Source organism: Ranitomeya variabilis, chromosome 7 (assembly GCF_051348905.1).
Source record: "Ranitomeya variabilis isolate aRanVar5 chromosome 7, aRanVar5.hap1, whole genome shotgun sequence".
In the NCBI taxonomy this organism is placed as follows: Eukaryota; Metazoa; Chordata; class Amphibia; order Anura; family Dendrobatidae; genus Ranitomeya; species Ranitomeya variabilis.
Window position 1 is genome coordinate 133,811,943 of NC_135238.1, and position 22,170 is coordinate 133,834,112.

Genomic DNA, 22,170 nt, shown 5'->3' on the forward strand with positions numbered 1-22,170 from the left:
ATCCTGGTGCTGCTGCCGTCTTGGTGCTGCAATCCAGGTGCTGCCATCTTCCTGGTGCTGCCATCTTCCTGGTGCTCTCGTCTTCCTGGTGCTGCTGTCTTCCTGATGCTGCTGACTTGGTTCTTTTTTTGGGGGGCTACATTTTGTTTGGCTCTTAACAAGTTAATTTTTTCCTATCTGTTTTTCCTCTAGTGTTTCACTTGACTGCTGCCTGCTACTCCAACATGTCCTCCACTGAAGCTTCTGAAAGTGGACATGACACTGATTATGTAATCACATTTGATTTACTGATTGGTATGAATTGACTGTCAATGCTATACATGTGGTAAATAATTTATTTTCTTTACAGGTACCTGACAGTGCAGAAGAGCAGGAGCAGCCTAGTGGAAATGGTTCTTCCCAGGGTCGTTGGCCTCAAGTTGCTGAGGAGAAAATATGGGATGGAAGTAGCCTTTATCAGAGTTGTAATTGAGTTTGTTTTCAGTTTTACTTACAAATTATTTTTTTGTATTTCATCTATAGGTTCCACAACATGAGGAAGGACAATGTGACATTGATAACGATGTACTTATTCAAGCTGTGCAAGAACGAGCAGCGTTGTATAGTAACCTATATAGTTACTGTTCTCATGTGTTTCTGCACATGTGGTTCAGCTTCATCTTATATTACTTGCTTCATTTGATTGTTTGCCACCCTGAGTAACCTGCTGTCCAGATCTTCTCTGCTTCACATATAGCCCATCAAGGCCTGCTATACTCTCTATTACCTCTATATTACCTCATGTTTATGCGGCTTATCCAGACCAAACGCTTAGGCTGGTTTCACATGAAAGGCCCGCCAGGGTACTCGGTACCGGGTCCAGTACTTAAAGGGATGTGTCACAGCGGTGGCGACCCAGTCCGTGGCCCTGGGTGCCCATGTTAAAGGGGCGGTCTTTAAAGCGGTTAGTTGAATAATAAAAGTTTGTGACGCCACCTGTGGTATTCGGTCAGGGGTGACCGATGCTGCTTAAAGGGGTCCACTGGGGTGATGTTATGGCCGCAGGGATGGTATGGCTTCCCACAGGTGAAGCTGGGTCCCCAGGGTTCCTGCTGTAATAGATGAAGATGTGATAGGTGGTGTAGTAAGAAACGGAGGACACAGGGTTGCAGTCTATTTACTTCATTACTTGGTTCAAGGCAGCCACAGTCCAGGGTACCGGATCACGGATGCTGGTGTGGTCCGGTCAGCTTGGAAGTGCATTGGGAATCACTCTAACCAGGTGGGGTTGGAATTCTTCCTTCTAGCGCTGTGGTGCTGTAGTCCCTTGCTGCCTTAGGCCTCACACAAGGTCCTCACGTTTTCTCTCTGTCCCCCTTTAGGTAGGACACTACCCGTATGACAGGTAGCTCGAGCCTTTTTACAGGATCTCTATCACGACCCGGGCTCTATTTGCTACTGTGTCCTCAGGTGTTAATCATGAACAGGTAACTTGCAATCAGCTATCCGCTGGTTTCTGCCATGGGGCATGAAGTTAACCCCACAATCTTGGTTTCGCAGCTTCTCTCTCCAGCTCTTCACTCTCCTTTGCTTCTTTTCCCTCTCAGTCTCCTACAGACTGCTCTGCTTTTTTTCCCTTCCTAGGAGCCGCAGAATCACTCGTCTCCACATCCCCAGCTTTCCTTTCTCTCTCTTCGCTCTCCTCTCTCCAACTGTCAAACTCCAACTGCCTAGCAACTGCCTAGCAACTGACTCCTCCTCCCGACCAGAGAGAGTAGCTCCACTGAAGTCAGGTGTACAGCTCCCTCTTCTGGCCTGGAGTCAGAACAGTGTTGTATGTGCTGAATACCTGTCAAAGAGATCTTTCCTTGCTTCCAAACGTGACATCACTCTGCCCAAGAGGAAAGCAATGCCACTGTAACAACCCCTGTTACCTGGGGTGCTACACACATTTGTGTCTTTGGGTGCAGCATTTGATCCTCATAGATCCACAAGCATCATGCGTACATATATTTAACATGATGTACGCATGGACATGCGTTTGCATGCATTCACATGCTTTTGCATACGCATGCATCATTTCATGGTATGCGACTGGGCGCAGTGAACACAAACTGTTGCATTTTCGGAGCCGTAAAAAATCCGTCAAATATGTGCAGGCATGCGCATGCGGATGAATACGTTAAAAAACGCATTACTGTCTATGGGAACGCATACGTATGCAAGGACATGCGTACACATGAGTTCGATGCGCTTGCATAATGCGGACAGCGCATGTCCAGGAACTGTTTTGAGACACATCCATTGAGACATGCCCTCCTGGAAATATTAAGTGCATGTGCATAAACAACGCAAACGCAGGTTAAAAGCGCATACAAACGCATGCACACACAGCGTTTTTTGCTGTCATGCGTAAGCTGATGCTGATAAAAAACGTTGTGCAAACATGCATTTACAAGCGTTTTGGCCTGCATTTGCGCATGCAGATGATACGCTGAGCACATATACGCAAATGTGAACTTAGCCTTAGAGAATCTAACTCATCGGGTGAGCTCTTGACAATGGCAGTGATCAGGACAAGTATGGGGTGGGGTGGACTCATGTACTGAGCTAAGATCTTAATCACTGGGTGAAGACTATTTTACAGCAAGCAGCAGCCCATAATTGCTGCAACTTTTGAGGGGGATATTGGGGGGCAAAGTGAACCTTCACTATGTGGCATCCTGAATATTTTTTATTCCACTGATCATGGTCATATAATTGCATTATTTAATCTGCTATCTTAGATATTCTTCTAAGATTTTTAATATTTCTTTCCTTTTAGCTATATGTAATCTAAAGTATTTTCTTTTTAGTATATTAAACCTACTGAGTAGGGTTGAGCGAAATGGATCGGACAAATTGAAAAATTGCTGACTTTCGGCAAAGTCGGGTTTCATGAAACTCGACCCGATTCCAGTGTGGGATCGGCCATGAGGTCGTCGATCTTCGCGCCGAAGTCGCGTTTCATATGAAACGTTCAGTGCCATTTCTCAGCCAATGAAGGAGGACGCAGATTGTGGGCAGCGTGATGACATAGGTCTCGGTCCCCACCATCTTAGAGAAGGGCATGACAGTGTTTGGCTTGCTTTCTGCGGTGTCACAGGGGCTATAAAGGGCCATGTACGCCGACCGCCATCTTACTTCTGCCGATCTGAGCATAGGGAGAGGTTGCTGCAGCTTCATCAGAAGCAGGGATATAGTTAGAGATGGAAGATTAACCCCCAAACCGCTTGTGCTGTAGCGATTTCTACTGTCCAACACCACCTTTTCTTTGCAGGGACAGTGGAGGACAGATTTTTGTGCATCAGCTCTGTAGCTTATTAGGCTGCCTTATAAGGCTCCCTGATAGCTGCAATGCTGTTTGCACGCTGCTGTGCAAACCAACTGCTTTTTTAAAAGCAAAAATCCTGTTGCTCCTTTCTGCACAGTTCTATTGTTTATTTGTCCACACTTTTGTGTGCAGCAGTCCTTTTTATTGCTGGCTGCCATACTTGTCCTGAGATCATTGTAGGGAGATTGTTATTGTAGTACAGTCCCTTTTTTAAAAAAATATCTTCCAACCACGTTCTGCCACTTACATTGTGTAGTGTAATACACTGGGCATGATTGTTGCAGCAGTCTCCCAAACAAAAAAGGGAGATTTAAATTGCCACTAAGTGGATCTGCGTCAGTTCTGTTTGTCGTATATCTGCCAGCCACGTTCGGACACCTACATTGTGTAGTGTAATACGGTAGGCCTGGTTTTTGCAGCAGTCTCCCACACAAAAAGGGAGATTTAAATTGCCACTAAGTGGATCTGCGTCAGTTCTGTTTGTCGTATATCTGCCAGCCACGTTCTGCCATTTACATTGTGTAGTGTAATACAGTGGGCCTGAGTTTCGGTGCAGTGTCACCCCCAAAAAAGGGAGATTTAAATTGCCACTAAGTGGATCTGCGTCAGTTCTGTTTGTCGTATATCTGCCAGCCACGTTCTGCCACTTACATTGTGTAGTGTAATACAGTGGGCCTGGTTTTTGCAGCAGTCTCCCACACAAAAAAGGGAGATTTAAATTGCCACTAAGTGGATCTGCGTTAGTTCTGTTTGTCGTATTTCTGCCAGCCACGTTCTGCCACTTACATTGTGTAGTGTAATACAGTGGGCCTGATTTTTGCAGCAGTCTCCCACACAAAAAAGGGAGATTTAAATTGCCACTAAGTGGATCTGCGTCAGTTCTGTTTGTCGTATATCTGCCAGCCACGTTCTGCCATTTACATTGTGTAGTGTAATACAGTGGGCCTGAGTTTCGGTGCAGTGTCACCCCCAAAAAAGGGAGATTTAAATTGCCAGTAAGTGGATCTGCGTCAGTTCTGTTTGTCGTATATCTGCCAGCCACTTTCTGCCACTTACATTGTGTAGTGTAATACAGTGGGCCTGGTTTTTGCAGCAGTCTCCCACACAAAAAAGGGAGATTTAAATTGCCACTAAGTGGATCTGCGTCAGTTCTGTTTGTCGTATATCTGCCAGCCACGTTCTGCCATTTACATTGTGTAGTGTAATACAGTGGGCCTGAGTTTGGGTGCAGTGTCACCCCCAAAAAAGGGAGATTTAAATTGCCAGTAAGTGGATCTGCGTCAGTTCTGTTTGTCGTATATCTGCCAGCCACTTTCTGCCACTTACATTGTGTAGTGTAATACAGTGGGCCTGGTTTTTGCAGCAGTCTCCCACACAAAAAAGGGAGATTTAAATTGCCACTAAGTGGATCTGCGTCAGCTCTGTTTGTCGTATTTCTGCCAGCCACGTTCTGCCACTTACATTGTGTAGTGTAATACAGTGGGCCTGATTTTTGCAGCAGTCTCCCACACAAAAAAGGGAGATTTAAATTGCCACTAAGTGGATCTGCGTCAGTTCTGTTTGTCGTATATCTGCCAGACACATTCTGCCACTTACATTGTGTAGTGTAATACAGTGGGCATGAGTTTGGGTGCAGTGTCACCCCCAAAAAAGGGAGATTTAAATTGCCACTAAGTCGATCTGCGTCAGTTCTGTTTGTCGTATATATGCCAGCCACTTTCTGCCACTTACATTGTGTAGTTTAATACAGTGAGCCTGGTTTTAGCAGCAGTATCCCACACAAAAAGGGAGATTAAATTGCCACTAAGTGGATCTGCGTCAGTTCTGTTTGTCGTATATCTGCCAGCCACGTTCTGCCACTTACATTGTGTAGTGTAATACAGTGGGCCTGAGTTTGGGTGCAGTGTCACCCCCAAAAAAGGGAGATTTAACTTGCCACTAAGTGGATCTGCCTCAGTTCTGTTTGTCGTATATCTGCCAGCCACGTTCTGCCACTTACATTGTGTAGTGTAATACAGTGGGCATGGTTTTTGCAGCAGTCTCCCACACAAAAAAGGGAGATTTAAATTGCCACTAAGTGGATCTGCATTAGTTCTCTTTGTCGTATTTCTGCCAGCCACGTTCTGCCACTAACATTGTGTAGTGTAATACAGTGGGCCTGATTTTTGCAGCAGTCTCCCACACAAAAAAGGGAGATTTAAATTGCCACTAAGTGGATCTGCGTCAGTTCTGTTTGTCGTATATCTGCCAGCCACGTTCTGCCATTTACATTGTGTAGTGTAATACAGTGGGCCTGAGTTTCGGTGCAGTGTCACCCCCAAAAAAGGGAGATTTAAATTGCCAGTAAGTGGATCTGCGTCAGTTCTGTTTGTCGTATATCTGCCAGCCACTTTCTGCCACTTACATTGTGTAGTGTAATGCAGTGGGCCTGGTTTTTGCAGCAGTCTCCCACACAAAAAAGGGAGATTTAAATTGCCACTAAGTGGATCTGCGTCAGTTCTGTTTGTCGTATTTCTGCCAGCCACGTTCTGCCACTTACATTGTGTAGTGTAATACAGTGGGCCTGATTTTTGCAGCAGTCTCCCACACAAAAAAGGGAGATTTAAATTGCCACTAAGTGGATCTGCGTCAGTTCTGTTTGTCGTATATCTGCCAGCCACGTTCTGCCACTTACATTGTGTAGTGTAATACAGTGGGCCTGAGTTTGGGTGCAGTGTCACCCCCAAAAAAGGGAGATTTAAATTGTCACTAAGTTGATCTGCGTCAGTTCTGTTTGTCGTATATCTGCCAGCCACGTTCTGCCACTTACATTGTGTAGTGTAATACAGTGGGCCTGAGTTTCGGTGCAGTGTCACCCCCAAAAAAGGGAGATTTAAATTGCCACTAAGTGGATCTGCGTCAGTTCTGTTTGTCGTATATCTGCCAGCCACATTCTGCCACTTACATTGTGTAGTGTAATAAAGTGGGCCTGCGTTTGGGTGCAGTGTCACCCCCAAAAAAGGAGATTTAAACTGCCACTAAGTGGATCTGCGTCAGTTCTGTTTGTCGTATATCTGCCAGCCACGTTCTGCCACTTACATTGTGTAGTGTAATGCAGTGAGCCTGGTTTTTGCAGCAGTCTGCCACACAAAAAAGGGAGATTTAAATTGCCACTAAGTGGATCTGCGTCAGTTCTGTTTGTCGTATATATCTGCCAGCCACGTTCTGCCACTTACATTGTGTAGTGTAATACAGTGGGCCTGAGTTTCGGTGCAGTGTCACCCCCAAAAAAGGAGATTTAAACTGCCACTAAGTGGATCTGCGTCAGTTCTGTTTGTCGTATTTCTGCCAGCCACGTTCTGCCACTTACATTGTGTAGTGTAATACAGTGGGCCTGGTTTTTGCAGCAGTCTCCCACACAAAAAAGGGAGATTTAAATTGCCACTAAGTGGATCTGCGTTAGTTCTGTTTGTCGTATTTCTGCCAGCCACGTTCTGCCACTTACATTGTGTAGTGTAATACAGTGGGCCTGATTTTTGCAGCAGTCTCCCACACAAAAAAGAGAGATTTAAATTGCCACTAAGTGGATCTGCGTCAGTTCTGTTTGTCGTATATCTGCCAGCCACGTTCGGACACCTACATTGTGTAGTGTAATACGGTGGGCCTGGTTTTTGCAGCAGTCTCCCACACAAAAAGGGAGATTTAAATTGCCACTAAGTGGATCTGCGTCAGTTCTGTTTGTCGTATATCTGCCAGCCACGTTCTGCCATTTACATTGTGTAGTGTAATACAGTGGGCCTGAGTTTCGGTGCAGTGTCACCCCCAAAAAAGGGAGATTTAAATTGCCAGTAAGTGGATCTGCGTCAGTTCTGTTTGTCGTATATCTGCCAGCCACTTTCTGCCACTTACATTGTGTAGTGTAATACAGTGGGCCTGGTTTTTGCAGCAGTCTCCCACACAAAAAAGGGAGATTTAAATTGCCACTAAGTGGATCTGCGTCAGTTCTGTTTGTCGTATATCTGCCAGCCACGTTCTGCCATTTACATTGTGTAGTGTAATACAGTGGGCCTGAGTTTGGGTGCAGTGTCACCCCCAAAAAAGGGAGATTTAAATTGCCAGTAAGTGGATCTGCGTCAGTTCTGTTTGTCGTATATCTGCCAGCCACTTTCTGCCACTTACATTGTGTAGTGTAATACAGTGGGCCTGGTTTTTGCAGCAGTCTCCCACACAAAAAAGGGAGATTTAAATTGCCACTAAGTGGATCTGCGTCAGCTCTGTTTGTCGTATTTCTGCCAGCCACGTTCTGCCACTTACATTGTGTAGTGTAATACAGTGGGCCTGATTTTTGCAGCAGTCTCCCACACAAAAAAGGGAGATTTAAATTGCCACTAAGTGGATCTGCGTCAGTTCTGTTTGTCGTATATCTGCCAGCCACATTCTGCCACTTACATTGTGTAGTGTAATACAGTGGGCCTGAGTTTGGGTGCAGTGTCACCCCCAAAAAAGGGAGATTTAAATTGCCACTAAGTCGATCTGCGTCAGTTCTGTTTGTCGTATATCTGCCAGCCACGTTCTGCCATTTACATTGTGTAGTGTAATACAGTGGGCCTGAGTTTCGGTGCAGTGTCACCCCCAAAAAAGGGAGATTTAACTTGCCACTAAGTGGATCTGCCTCAGTTCTGTTTGTCGTATATCTGCCAGCCACGTTCTGCCACTTACATTGTGTAGTGTAATACAGTGGGCATGGTTTTTGCAGCAGTCTCCCACACAAAAAAGGGAGATTTAAATTGCCACTAAGTGGATCTGCATTAGTTCTCTTTGTCGTATTTCTGCCAGCCACGTTCTGCCACTAACATTGTGTAGTGTAATACAGTGGGCCTGATTTTTGCAGCAGTCTCCCACACAAAAAAGGGAGATTTAAATTGCCACTAAGTGGATCTGCGTCAGTTCTGTTTGTCGTATATCTGCCAGCCACGTTCTGCCATTTACATTGTGTAGTGTAATACAGTGGGCCTGAGTTTCGGTGCAGTGTCACCCCCAAAAAAGGGAGATTTAAATTGCCAGTAAGTGGATCTGCGTCAGTTCTGTTTGTCGTATATCTGCCAGCCACTTTCTGCCACTTACATTGTGTAGTGTAATACAGTGGGCCTGGTTTTTGCAGCAGTCTCCCACACAAAAAAGGGAGATTTAAATTGCCACTAAGTGGATCTGCGTCAGTTCTGTTTGTCGTATTTCTGCCAGCCACGTTCTGCCACTTACATTGTGTAGTGTAATACAGTGGGCCTGATTTTTGCAGCAGTCTCCCACACAAAAAAGGGAGATTTAAATTGCCACTAAGTGGATCTGCATCAGTTCTCTTTGTCGTATTTCTGCCAGCCACGTTCTGCCACTAACATTGTGTAGTGTAATACAGTGGGCCTGATTTTTGCAGCAGTCTCCCACACAAAAAAGGGAGATTTAAATTGCCACTAAGTGGATCTGCGTCAGTTCTGTTTGTCGTATATCTGCCAGCCACGTTCTGCCATTTACATTGTGTAGTGTAATACAGTGGGCCTGAGTTTCGGTGCAGTGTCACCCCCAAAAAAGGGAGATTTAACTTGCCACTAAGTGGATCTGCCTCAGTTCTGTTTGTCGTATATCTGCCAGCCACGTTCTGCCACTTACATTGTGTAGTGTAATACAGTGGGCATGGTTTTTGCAGCAGTCTCCCACACAAAAAAGGGAGATTTAAATTGCCACTAAGTGGATCTGCATTAGTTCTCTTTGTCGTATTTCTGCCAGCCACGTTCTGCCACTAACATTGTGTAGTGTAATACAGTGGGCCTGATTTTTGCAGCAGTCTCCCACACAAAAAAGGGAGATTTAAATTGCCACTAAGTGGATCTGCGTCAGTTCTGTTTGTCGTATATCTGCCAGCCACGTTCTGCCATTTACATTGTGTAGTGTAATACAGTGGGCCTGAGTTTCGGTGCAGTGTCACCCCCAAAAAAGGGAGATTTAAATTGCCAGTAAGTGGATCTGCGTCAGTTCTGTTTGTCGTATATCTGCCAGCCACTTTCTGCCACTTACATTGTGTAGTGTAATACAGTGGGCCTGGTTTTTGCAGCAGTCTCCCACACAAAAAAGGGAGATTTAAATTGCCACTAAGTGGATCTGCGTCAGTTCTGTTTGTCGTATTTCTGCCAGCCACGTTCTGCCACTTACATTGTGTAGTGTAATACAGTGGGCATGATTTTTGCAGCAGTCTCCCACACAAAAAAGGGAGATTTAAATTGCCACTAAGTGGATCTGCGTCAGTTCTGTTTGTCGTATATCTGCCAGCCACGTTCTGCCACTTACATTGTGTAGTGTAATACAGTGGGCCTGAGTTTGGGTGCAGTGTCACCCCCAAAAAAGGGAGATTTAAATTGCCACTAAGTTGATCTGCGTCAGTTCTGTTTGTCGTATATCTGCCAGCCACGTTCTGCCACTTACATTCTGTAGTGTAATACAGTGGGCCTGAGTTTCGGTGCAGTGTCACCCCCAAAAAAGGGAGATTTAAATTGCCACTAAGTGGATCTGCGTCAGTTCTGTTTGTCGTATATCTGCCAGCCACATTCTGCCACTTACATTGTGTAGTGTAATAAAGTGGGCCTGCGTTTGGGTGCAGTGTCACCCCCAAAAAAGGAGATTTAAACTGCCACTAAGTGGATCTGCGTCAGTTCTGTTTGTCGTATATCTGCCAGCCACGTTCTGCCACTTACATTGTGTAGTGTAATGCAGTGGGCCTGGTTTTTGCAGCAGTCTCCCACACAAAAAAGGGAGATTTAAATTGCCACTAAGTGGATCTGCGTCAGTTCTGTTTGTCGTATATCTGCCAGCCACGTTCTGCCACTTACATTGTGTAGTGTAATACAGTGGGCCTGGTTTTTGCAGCAGTCTCCCACACAAAAAAGGGAGATTTAAATTGCCACTAAGTGGATCTGCGTTAGTTCTGTTTGTCGTATTTCTGCCAGCCACGTTCTGCCACTTACATTGTGTAGTGTAATACAGTGGGCCTGATTTTTGCAGCAGTCTCCCACACAAAAAAGGGAGATTTAAATTGCCACTAAGTGGATCTGCGTCAGTTCTGTTTGTCGTATATCTGCCAGCCACGTTCTGCCATTTACATTGTGTAGTGTAATACAGTGGGCCTGAGTTTCGGTGCAGTGTCACCCCCAAAAAAGGGAGATTTAAATTGCCAGTAAGTGGATCTGCGTCAGTTCTGTTTGTCGTATATCTGCCAGCCACTTTCTGCCACTTACATTGTGTAGTGTAATACAGTGGGCCTGGTTTTTGCAGCAGTCTCCCACACAAAAAAGGGAGATTTAAATTGCCACTAAGTGGATCTGCGTCAGTTCTGTTTGTCGTATATCTGCCAGCCACGTTCTGCCATTTACATTGTGTAGTGTAATACAGTGGGCCTGAGTTTGGGTGCAGTGTCACGCCCAAAAAAGGGAGATTTAAATTGCCAGTAAGTGGATCTGCATCAGTTCTGTTTGTCGTATATCTGCCAGCCACTTTCTGCCACTTACATTGTGTAGTGTAATACAGTGGGCCTGGTTTTTGCAGCAGTCTCCCACACAAAAATGGGAGATTTAAATTGCCACTAAGTGGAACTGCGTCAGCTCTGTTTGTCGTATTTCTGCCAGCCACGTTCTGCCACTTACATTGTGTAGTGTAATACAGTGGGCCTGATTTTTGCAGCAGTCTCCCACACAAAAAAGGAGATTTAAATTGCCACTAAGTGGATCTGCGTCAGTTCTGTTTGTCGTATATCTGCCAGCCACATTCTGCCACTTACATTGTGTAGTGTAATACAGTGGGCCTGAGTTTGGGTGCAGTGTCACCCCCAAAAAAGGGAGATTTAAATTGCCACTAAGTCGATCTGCGTCAGTTCTGTTTGTCGTATATCTGCCAGCCACGTTCTGCCATTTACATTGTGTAGTGTAATACAGTGGGCCTGAGTTTCGGTGCAGTGTCACCCCCAAAAAAGGGAGATTTAACTTGCCACTAAGTGGATCTGCCTCAGTTCTGTTTGTCGTATATCTGCCAGCCACGTTCTGCCACTTACATTGTGTAGTGTAATACAGTGGGCATGGTTTTTGCAGCAGTCTCCCACACAAAAAAGGGAGATTTAAATTGCCACTAAGTGGATCTGCATTAGTTCTCTTTGTCGTATTTCTGCCAGCCACGTTCTGCCACTAACATTGTGTAGTGTAATACAGTGGGCCTGATTTTTGCAGCAGTCTCCCACACAAAAAAGGGAGATTTAAATTGCCACTAAGTGGATCTGCGTCAGTTCTGTTTGTCGTATATCTGCCAGCCACGTTCTGCCATTTACATTGTGTAGTGTAATACAGTGGGCCTGAGTTTCGGTGCAGTGTCACCCCCAAAAAAGGGAGATTTAAATTGCCAGTAAGTGGATCTGCGTCAGTTCTGTTTGTCGTATATCTGCCAGCCACTTTCTGCCACTTACATTGTGTAGTGTAATACAGTGGGCCTGGTTTTTGCAGCAGTCTCCCACACAAAAAAGGGAGATTTAAATTGCCACTAAGTGGATCTGCGTCAGTTCTGTTTGTCGTATTTCTGCCAGCCACGTTCTGCCACTTACATTGTGTAGTGTAATACAGTGGGCCTGATTTTAGCAGCAGTCTCCCACACAAAAAAGGGAGATTTAAATTGCCACTAAGTGGATCTGCGTCAGTTCTGTTTGTCGTATATCTGCCAGCCACGTTCTGCCACTTACATTGTGTAGTGTAATACAGTGGGCCTGAGTTTGGGTGCAGTGTCACCCCCAAAAAAGGGAGATTTAAATTGCCACTAAGTTGATCTGCGTCAGTTCTGTTTGTCGTATATCTGCCAGCCACTTTCTGCCACTTACACTGTGTAGTGTAATACAGTGGGCCTGATTTTTGCAGCAGTCTCCCACACAAAAAAGGGAGATTTAAATTGCCACTAAGTGGATCTGCGTCAGTTCTGTTTGTCGTATATCTGCCAGCCACGTTCTGCCACTTACATTGTGTAGTGTAATACAGTGAGCCTGAGTTTGGGTGCAGTGTCACCCCCAAAAAAGGGAGATTTAAATTGCCACTAAGTCGATCTGCGTCAGTTCTGTTTGTCGTATATCTGCCAGCCACTTTCTGCCACTTACATTGTGTAGTTTAATACAGTGAGCCTGGTTTTTGCAGCAGTCTCCCACACAAAAAGGGAGATTAAATTGCCACTAAGTGGATCTGCGTCAGTTCTGTTTGTCGTATATCTGCCAGCCACGTTCTGCCACTTACATTGTGTAGTGTAATACAGTGGGCCGGAGTTTGGGTGCAGTGTCACCCCCAAAAAAGGGAGATTTAAATTGCCACTAAGTGGATCTGCGTCAGTTCTGTTTGTCGTATATCTGCCAGCCACGTTCTGCCACTTACATTGTGTAGTGTAATACAGTGGGCCTGAGTTTCGGTGCAGTGTCACCCCCAAAAAAGGGAGATTTAAATTGCCAGTAAGTGGATCTGCGTCAGTTCTGTTTGTCGTATATCTGCCAGCAACTTTCTGCCACTTACATTGTGTAGTGTAATACAGTGGGCCTGGTTTTTGCAGCAGTCTCCCACACAAAAAAGGGAGATTTAAATTGCCACTAAGTGGATCTGCGTCAGTTCTGTTTGTCGTATTTCTGCCAGCCACGTTCTGCCACTTACATTGTGTAGTGTAATACAGTGGGCCTGATTTTTGCAGCAGTCTCCCACACAAAAAAGGGAGATTTAAATTGCCACTAAGTGGATCTGCGTCAGTTCTGTTTGTCGTATATCTGCCAGCCACGTTCTGCCACTTACATTGTGTAGTGTAATACAGTGGGCCTGAGTTTGGGTGCAGTGTCACCCCCAAAAAAGGGAGATTTAAATTGTCACTAAGTCGATCTGCTTCAGTTCTGTTTGTCGTATATCTGCCAGCCACTTTCTGCCATTTACATTGTGTAGTTTAATACAGTGAGCCTGGTTTTTGCAGCAGTCTGCCACACAAAAAGGGAGACTAAATTGCCACTAAGTCGATCTGCGTCAGTTCTGCTTGTCGTATATCTGCCAGCCACGTTCTGCCACTTACATTGTGTAGTGTAATACAGTGGGCCTGAGTTTGGGTGCAGTGTCACCCCCGAAAAAGGGAGATTTAAATTGCCACTAAGTGGATCTGCGTCAGTTCTGTTTGTCGTATTTCTGCCAGCCACGTTCTGCCACTTACATTGTGTAGTGTAATACAGTGGGCCTGATTTTTGCAGCAGTCTCCCACACAAAAAAGGGAGATTTAAATTGCCACTAAGTGGATCTGCGTCAGTTCTGTTTGTCGTATATCTGCCAGCCACGTTCTGCCACTTACATTGTGTAGTGTAATACAGTGAGCCTGAGTTTGGGTGCAGTGTCACCCCCAAAAAAGGGAGATTTAAATTGCCACTAAGTCGATCTGCGTCAGTTCTGTTTGTCGTATATCTGCAAGCCACTTTCTGCCACTTACATTGTGTAGTTTAATACAGTGAGCCTGGTTTTTGCAGCAGTCTCCCACACAAAAAGGGAGATTAAATTGCCACTAAGTGGATCTGCGTCAGTTCTGTTTGTCGTATATCTGTCAGCCACATTCTGCCACTTACATTGTGTAGTGTAATACAGTGGGCCTGAGTTTGGGTGCAGTGTCACCCCCAAACAAGGGAGATTTAAATTGCCACTAAGTGGATCTGCGTCAGTTCTGTTTGTCGTATATCTGCCAGCCACATTCTGCCACTTACATTTTGTAGTGTAATAAAGTGGGCCTGCGTTTGGGTGCAGTGTCACCCCCAAAAAAGGAGATTTAAACTGCCACTAAGTGGATCTGCGTCAGATCTGTTTGTCGTATATCTGCCAGCCACGTTCTGCCACTTACATTGTCTAGTGTAATGCAGTGGGCCTGGTTTTTGCAGCAGTCTCCCACACAAAAAAGGGAGATTTAAATTGCCACTAAGTGGATCTGCGTCAGTTCTGTTTGTCGTATATCTGCCAGCCACGTTCTGCCACTTACACTGTGTAGTGTAATACAGTGGGCCTGGTTTTTGCAGCAGTCTCCCACACAAAAAAGGGAGATTTAAATTGCCACTAAGTGGATCTGCGTCAGTTCTGTTTGTCGTATTTCTGCCAGCCACGTTCTGCCACTTACATTGTGTAGTGTAATACAGTGGGCCTGGTTTTTGCAGCAGTCTCCCACACAAAAAAGGGAGATTTAAATTGCCACTAAGTGGATCTGCGTCAGTTCTGTTTGTCGTATATCTGCCAGCCACGTTCTGCCACTTACATTGTGTAGTGTAATACAGTGGGCCTGGTTTTTGCAGCAGTCTCCCACACAAAAAAGGGAGATTTAAATTGCCACTAAGTGGATCTGCGTTAGTTCTGTTTGTCGTATATCTGCCAGCCACGTTCTGCCACTTACATTGTGTAGTGTAATACAGTGGGCCTGGTTTTTGCAGCAGTCTCCCACACAAAAAAGGGAGATTTAAATTGCCACTAAGTGGATCTGCGTCAGTTCTGTTTGTCGTATTTCTGCCAGCCACGTTCTGCCACTTACATTGTGTAGTTTAATACAGTGGGCCTGATTTTTGCAGCAGTCTCCCACACAAAAAAGGGAGATTTAAATTGCCACTAAGTGGATCTGCGTCAGTTCTGTTTGTCGTATATCTGCCAGCCACGTTCTGCCACTTACATTGTGTAGTGTAATACAGTGGGCCTGAGTTTGGGTGCAGTGTCACCCCCAAAAAAGGGAGATTTAAATTGCCACTAAGTCGATCTGCATCAGTTCTGTTTGTCGTATATCTGCCAGCCACTTTCTGCCACTTACATTGTGTAGTTTAATACAGTGAGACTGGTTTTTGCAGCAGTCTCCCACACAAAAAGGGAGATTAAATTGCCACTAAGTGGATCTGCGTCAGTTCTGTTTGTCGTATATCTGCCAGCCACGTTCTGCCACTTACATTGTGTAGTGTAATACAATGGGCCTGAGTTTGGGTGCAGTGTCACCCCCAAAAAAGGGAGATTTAAATTGCCACTAAGTGGATCTGCGTCAGTTCTGTTTGTCGTATATCTGCCAGCCACATTCTGCCACTTACATTGTGTAGTGTAATAAAGTGGGCCTGCGTTTGGGTGCAGTGTCACCCCCAAAAAAGGAGATTTAAACTGCCACTAAGTGGATCTGCGTCAGTTCTGTTTGTCGTATATCTGCCAGCCACGTTCTGCCACTTACATTGTGTAGTGTAATGCAGTGGGCCTGGTTTTTGCAGCAGTCTCCCACACAAAAAAGGGAGATTTAAATTGCCACTAAGTGGATCTGCGTCAGTTCTGTTTGTCGTATATCTGCCAGCCACGTTCTGCCACTTACATTGTGTAGTGTAATACAGTGGGCCTGGTTTTTGCAGCAGTCTCCCACACAAAAAAGGGAGATTTAAATTGCCACTAAGTGGATCTGCGTTAGTTCTGTTTGTTGTATTTCTGCCAGCCACGTTCTGCCACTTACATTGTGTAGTGTAATACAGTGGGCCTGATTTTTGCAGCAGTCTCCCACACAAAAAAGGGAGATTTAAATTGCCACTAAGTGGATCTGCGTCAGTTCTGTTTGTCGTATATCTGCCAGCCACGTTCGGACACCTACATTGTGTAGTGTAATACGGTGGGCCTGGTTTTTGCAGCAGTCTCCCACACAAAAAGGGAGATTTAAATTGCCACTAAGTGGATCTGCGTCAGTTCTGTTTGTCGTATATCTGCCAGCCACGTTCTGCCATTTACATTGTGTAGTGTAATACAGTGGGCCTGAGTTTCGGTGCAGTGTCACCCCCAAAAAAGGGAGATTTAAATTGCCAGTAAGTGGATCTGCGTCAGTTCTGTTTGTCGTATATCTGCCAGCCACTTTCTGCCACTTACATTGTGTAGTGTAATACAGTGGGCCTGGTTTTTGCAGCAGTCTCCCACACAAAAAAGGGAGATTTAAATTGCCACTAAGTGGATCTGCGTCAGTTCTGTTTGTCGTATATCTGCCAGCCACGTTCTGCCATTTACATTGTGTAGTGTAATACAGTGGGCCTGAGTTTCGGTGCAGTGTCACCCCCAAAAAAGGGAGATTTAAATTGCCAGTAAGTGGATCTGCGTCAGTTCTGTTTGTCGTATATCTGCCAGCCACTTTCTGCCACTTACATTGTGTAGTGTAATACAGTGGGCCTGGTTTTTGCAGCAGTCTCCCACACAAAAAAGGGAGATTTAAATTGCCACTAAGTGGATCTGCGTCAGCTCTGTTTGTCGTATTTCTGCCAGCCACGTTCTGCCACTTACATTGTGTAGTGTAATACAGTGGGCCTGATTTTTGCAGCAGTCTCCCACACAAAAAAGGGAGATTTAAATTGCCACTAAGTGGATCTGCGTCAGTTCTGTTTGTCGTATATCTGCCAGCCACATTCTGCCACTTACATTGTGTAGTGTAATACAGTGGGCCTGAGTTTGGGTGCAGAGTCACCCCCAAAAAAGGGAGATTTAAATTGCCACTAAGTCGATCTGCGTCAGTTCTGTTTGTCGTATATTTGCCAGCCACGTTCTGCCATTTACATTGTGTAGTGTAATACAGTGGGCCTGAGTTTCGGTGCAGTGTCACCCCCAAAAAAGGGAGATTTAACTTGCCACTAAGTGGATCTGCCTCACTTCTGTTTGTCGTATATCTGCCAGCCACGTTCTGCCACTTACATTGTGTAGTGTAATACAGTGGGCATGGTTTTTGCAGCAGTCTCCCACACAAAAAAGGGAGATTTAAATTGCCACTAAGTGGATCTGCATTAGTTCTCTTTGTCGTATTTCTGCCAGCCACGTTCTGCCACTAACATTGTGTAGTGTAATACAGTGGGCCTGATTTTTGCAGCAGTCTCCCACACAAAAAAGGGAGATTTAAATTGCCACTAAGTGGATCTGCGTCAGTTCTGTTTGTCGTATATCTGCCAGCCACGTTCTGCCATTTACATTGTGTAGTGTAATACAGTGGGCCTGAGTTTCGGTGCAGTGTCACCCCCAAAAAAGGGAGATTTAAATTGCCAGTAAGTGGATCTGCGTCAGTTCTGTTTGTCGTATATCTGCCAGCCACTTTCTGCCACTTACATTGTGTAGTGTAATACAGTGGGCCTGGTTTTTGCAGCAGTCTCCCACACAAAAAAGGGAGATTTAAATTGCCACTAAGTGGATCTGCGTCAGTTCTGTTTGTCGTATTTCTGCCAGCCACGTTCTGCCACTTACATTGTGTAGTGTAATACAGTGGGCCTGATTTTTGCAGCAGTCTCCCACACAAAAAAGGGAGATTTAAATTGCCACTAAGTGGATCTGCGTCAGTTCTGTTTGTCGTATATCTGCCAGCCACGTTCTGCCACTTACATTGTGTAGTGTAATACAGTGGGCCTGAGTTTGGGTGCAGTGTCACCCCCAAAAAAGGGAGATTTAAATTGCCACTAAGTTGATCTGCGTCAGTTCTGTTTGTCGTATATCTGCCAGCCACTTTCTGCCACTTACATTGTGTAGTGTAATACAGTGGGCCTGATTTTTGCAGCAGTCTCCCACACAAAAAAGGGAGATTTAAATTGCCACTAAGTGGATCTGCGTCAGTTCTGTTTGTCGTATATCTGCCAGCCACGTTCTGCCACTTACATTGTGTAGTGTAATACAGTGGGCCTGAGTTTCGGTGCAGTGTCACCCCCAAAAAAGGGAGATTTAAATTGCCACTAAGTGGATCTGCGTCAGTTCTGTTTGTCGTATATCTGCCAGCCACGTTCTGCCACTTACATTGTGTAGTGTAATACAGTGGGCCTGGTTTTTGCAGCAGTCTCCCACACAAAAAAGGGAGACTTAAATTGCCACTAAGTGGATCTGCGTTAGTTCTGTTTGTTGTATTTCTGCCAGCCACGTTCTGCCACTTACATTGTGTAGTGTAATACAGTGGGCCTGATTTTTGCAGCAGTCTCCCACACAAAAAAGGGAGATTTAAATTGCCACTAAGTGGATCTGCGTCAGTTCTGATTGTCGTATATCTGCCAGCCACGTTCTGCCATTTACATTGTGTAGTGTAATACAGTGGGCCTGAGTTTCGGTGCAGTGTCACCCCCAAAAAAGGGAGATTTAAATTGCCAGTAAGTGGATCTGCGTCAGTTCTGTTTGTCGTATATCTGCCAGCAACTTTCTGCCACTTACATTGTGTAGTGTAATACAGTGGGCCTGGTTTTTGCAGCAGTCTCCCACACAAAAAAGGGAGATTTAAATTGCCACTAAGTGGATCTGCGTCAGTTCTGTTTGTCGTATTTCTGCCAGCCACGTTCTGCCACTTACATTGTGTAGTGTAATACAGTGGGCCTGATTTTTGCAGCAGTCTCCCACACAAAAAAGGGAGATTTAAATTGCCACTAAGTGGATCTGCGTCAGTTCTGTTTGTCGTATATCTGCCAGCCACGTTCTGCCACTTACATTGTGTAGTGTAATACAGTGGGCCTGAGTTTGGGTGCAGTGTCACCCCCAAAAAAGGGAGATTTAAATTGTCACTAAGTCGATCTGCTTCAGTTCTGTTTGTCGTATATCTGCCAGCCACTTTCTGCCATTTACATTGTGTAGTTTAATACAGTGAGCCTGGTTTTTGCAGCAGTCTGCCACACAAAAAGGGAGACTAAATTGCCACTAAGTCGATCTGCGTCAGTTCTGCTTGTCGTATATCTGCCAGCCACGTTCTGCCACTTACATTGTGTAGTGTAATACAGTGGGCCTGAGTTTGGGTGCAGTGTCACCCCCAAAAAAGGGAGATTTAAATTGCCACTAAGTGGATCTGCGTCAGTTCTGTTTGTCGTATTTCTGCCAGCCACGTTCTGCCACTTACATTGTGTAGTGTAATACAGTGGGCCTGATTTTTGCAGCAGTCTCCCACACAAAAAAGGGAGATTTAAATTGCCACTAAGTGGATCTGCGTCAGTTCTGTTTGTCGTATATCTGCCAGCCACGTTCTGCCACTTACATTGTGTAGTGTAATACAGTGGGCCTGAGTTTGGGTGCAGTGTCACCCCCAAAAAAGGGAGATTTAAATTGCCACTAAGTCGATCTGCGTCAGTTCTGTTTGTCGTATATCTGCCAGTCACTTTCTGCCACTTACATTGTGTAGTTTAATACAGTGAGCCTGGTTTTTGCAGCAGTCTCCCACACAAAAAGGGAGATTAAATTGCCACTAAGTGGATCTGCGTCAGTTCTGTTTGTCGTATATCTGCCAGCCACATTCTGCCACTTACATTGTGTAGTGTAATACAGTGGGCCTGAGTTTGGGTGCAGTGTCACCCCCAAAAAAGGGAGATTTAAATTGCCACTAAGTGGATCTGCGTCAGTTCTGTTTGTCGTATATCTGCCAGCCACATTCTGCCACTTACATTGTGTAGTGTAATAAAGTGGGCCTGCGTTTGGGTGCAGTGTCACCCCCAAAAAAGGAGATTTAAACTGCCACTAAGTGGATCTGCGTCAGTTCTGTTTGTCGTATATCTGCCAGCCACGTTCTGCCACTTACATTGTCTAGTGTAATGCAGTGGGCCTGGTTTTTGCAGCAGTCTCCCACACAAAAAAGGGAGATTTAAATTGCCACTAAGTGGATCTGCGTCAGTTCTGTTTGTCGTATATCTGCCAGCCACGTTCTGCCACTTACATTGTGTAGTGTAATACAGTGGGCCTGGTTTTTGCAGCAGTCTCCCACACAAAAAAGGGAGATTTAAATTGCCACTAAGTGGATCTGCGTCAGTTCTGTTTGTCGTATTTCTGCCAGCCACGTTCTGCCACTTACATTGTGTAGTGTAATACAGTGGGCCTGGTTTTTGCAGCAGTCTCCCACACAAAAAAGGGAGATTTAAATTGCCACTAAGTGGATCTGCGTCAGTTCTGTTTGTCGTATATCTGCCAGCCACGTTCTGCCACTTACATTGTGTAGTGTAATACAGTGGGCCTGGTTTTTGCAGCAGTCTCCCACACAAAAAAGGGAGATTTAAATTGCCACTAAGTGGATCTGCGTTAGTTCTGTTTGTCGTATATCTGCCAGCCACGTTCTGCCACTTACATTGTGTAGTGTAATACAGTGGGCCTGGTTTTTGCAGCAGTCTCCCACACAAAAAAGGGAGATTTAAATTGCCACTAAGTGGATCTGCGTCAGTTCTGTTTGTCGTATTTCTGCCAGCCACGTTCTGCCACTTACATTGTGTAGTTTAATACAGTGGGCCTGATTTTTGCAGCAGTCTCCCACACAAAAAAGGGAGATTTAAATTGCCACTAAGTGGATCTGCGTCAGTTCTGTTTGTCGTATATCTGCCAGCCACGTTCTGCCACTTACATTGTGTAGTGTAATACAGTGGGCCTGAGTTTGGGTGCAGTGTCACCCCCAAAAAAGGGAGATTTAAATTGCCACTAAGTGGATCTGCGTCAGTTCTGTTTGTCGTATATCTGCCAGCCACATTCTGCCACTTACATTGTGTAGTGTAATACAGTGGGCCTGAGTTTGGGTGCAGTGTCACCCCCAAACAAGGGAGATTTAAATTGCCACTAAGTGGATCTGCGTCAGTTCTGTTTGTCGTATATCTGCCAGCCACATTCTGCCACTTACATTTTGTAGTGTAATAAAGTGGGCCTGCGTTTGGGTGCAGTGTCACCCCCAAAAAAGGAGATTTAAACTGCCACTAAGTGGATCTGCGTCAGTTCTGTTTGTCGTATATCTGCCAGCCACGTTCTGCCACTTACATTGTCTAGTGTAATGCAGTGGGCCTGGTTTTTGCAGCAGTCTCCCACACAAAAAAGGGAGATTTAAATTGCCACTAAGTGGATCTGCGTCAGTTCTGTTTGTCGTATATCTGCCAGCCACGTTCTGCCACTTACACTGTGTAGTGTAATACAGTGGGCCTGGTTTTTGCAGCAGTCTCCCACACAAAAAAGGGAGATTTAATTGCCACTAAGTGGATCTGCGTCAGTTCTGTTTGTCGTATTTCTGCCAGCCACGTTCTGCCACTTACATTGTGTAGTGTAATACAGTGGGCCTGGTTTTTGCAGCAGTCTCCCACACAAAAAAGGGAGATTTAAATTGCCACTAAGTGGATCTGCGTCAGTTCTGTTTGTCGTATATCTGCCAGCCACGTTCTGCCACTTACATTGTGTAGTGTAATACAGTGGGCCTGGTTTTTGCAGCAGTCTCCCACACAAAAAAGGGAGATTTAAATTGCCACTAAGTGGATCTGCGTTAGTTCTGTTTGTCGTATATCTGCCAGCCACGTTCTGCCACTTACATTGTGTAGTGTAATACAGTGGGCCTGGTTTTTGCAGCAGTCTCCCACACAAAAAAGGGAGATTTAAATTGCCACTAAGTGGATCTGCGTCAGTTCTGTTTGTCGTATATCTGCCAGCCACGTTCTGCCACTTACATTGTGTAGTGTAATACAGTGGGCCTGAGTTTGGGTGCAGTGTCACCCCCAAAAAAGGGAGATTTAAATTGTCACTAAGTCGATCTGCTTTAGTTCTGTTTGTCGTATATCTGCCAGCCACTTTCTGCCATTTACATTGTGTAGTTTAATACAGTGAGCCTGGTTTTTGCAGCAGTCTGCCACACAAAAAGGGAGACTAAATTGCCACTAAGTCGATCTGCGTCAGTTCTGCTTGTCGTATATCTGCCAGCCACGTTCTGCCACTTACATTGTGTAGTGTAATACAGTGGGCCTGAGTTTGGGTGCAGTGTCACCCCCAAAAAAGGGAGATTTAAATTGCCACTAAGTGGATCTGCGTCAGTTCTGTTTG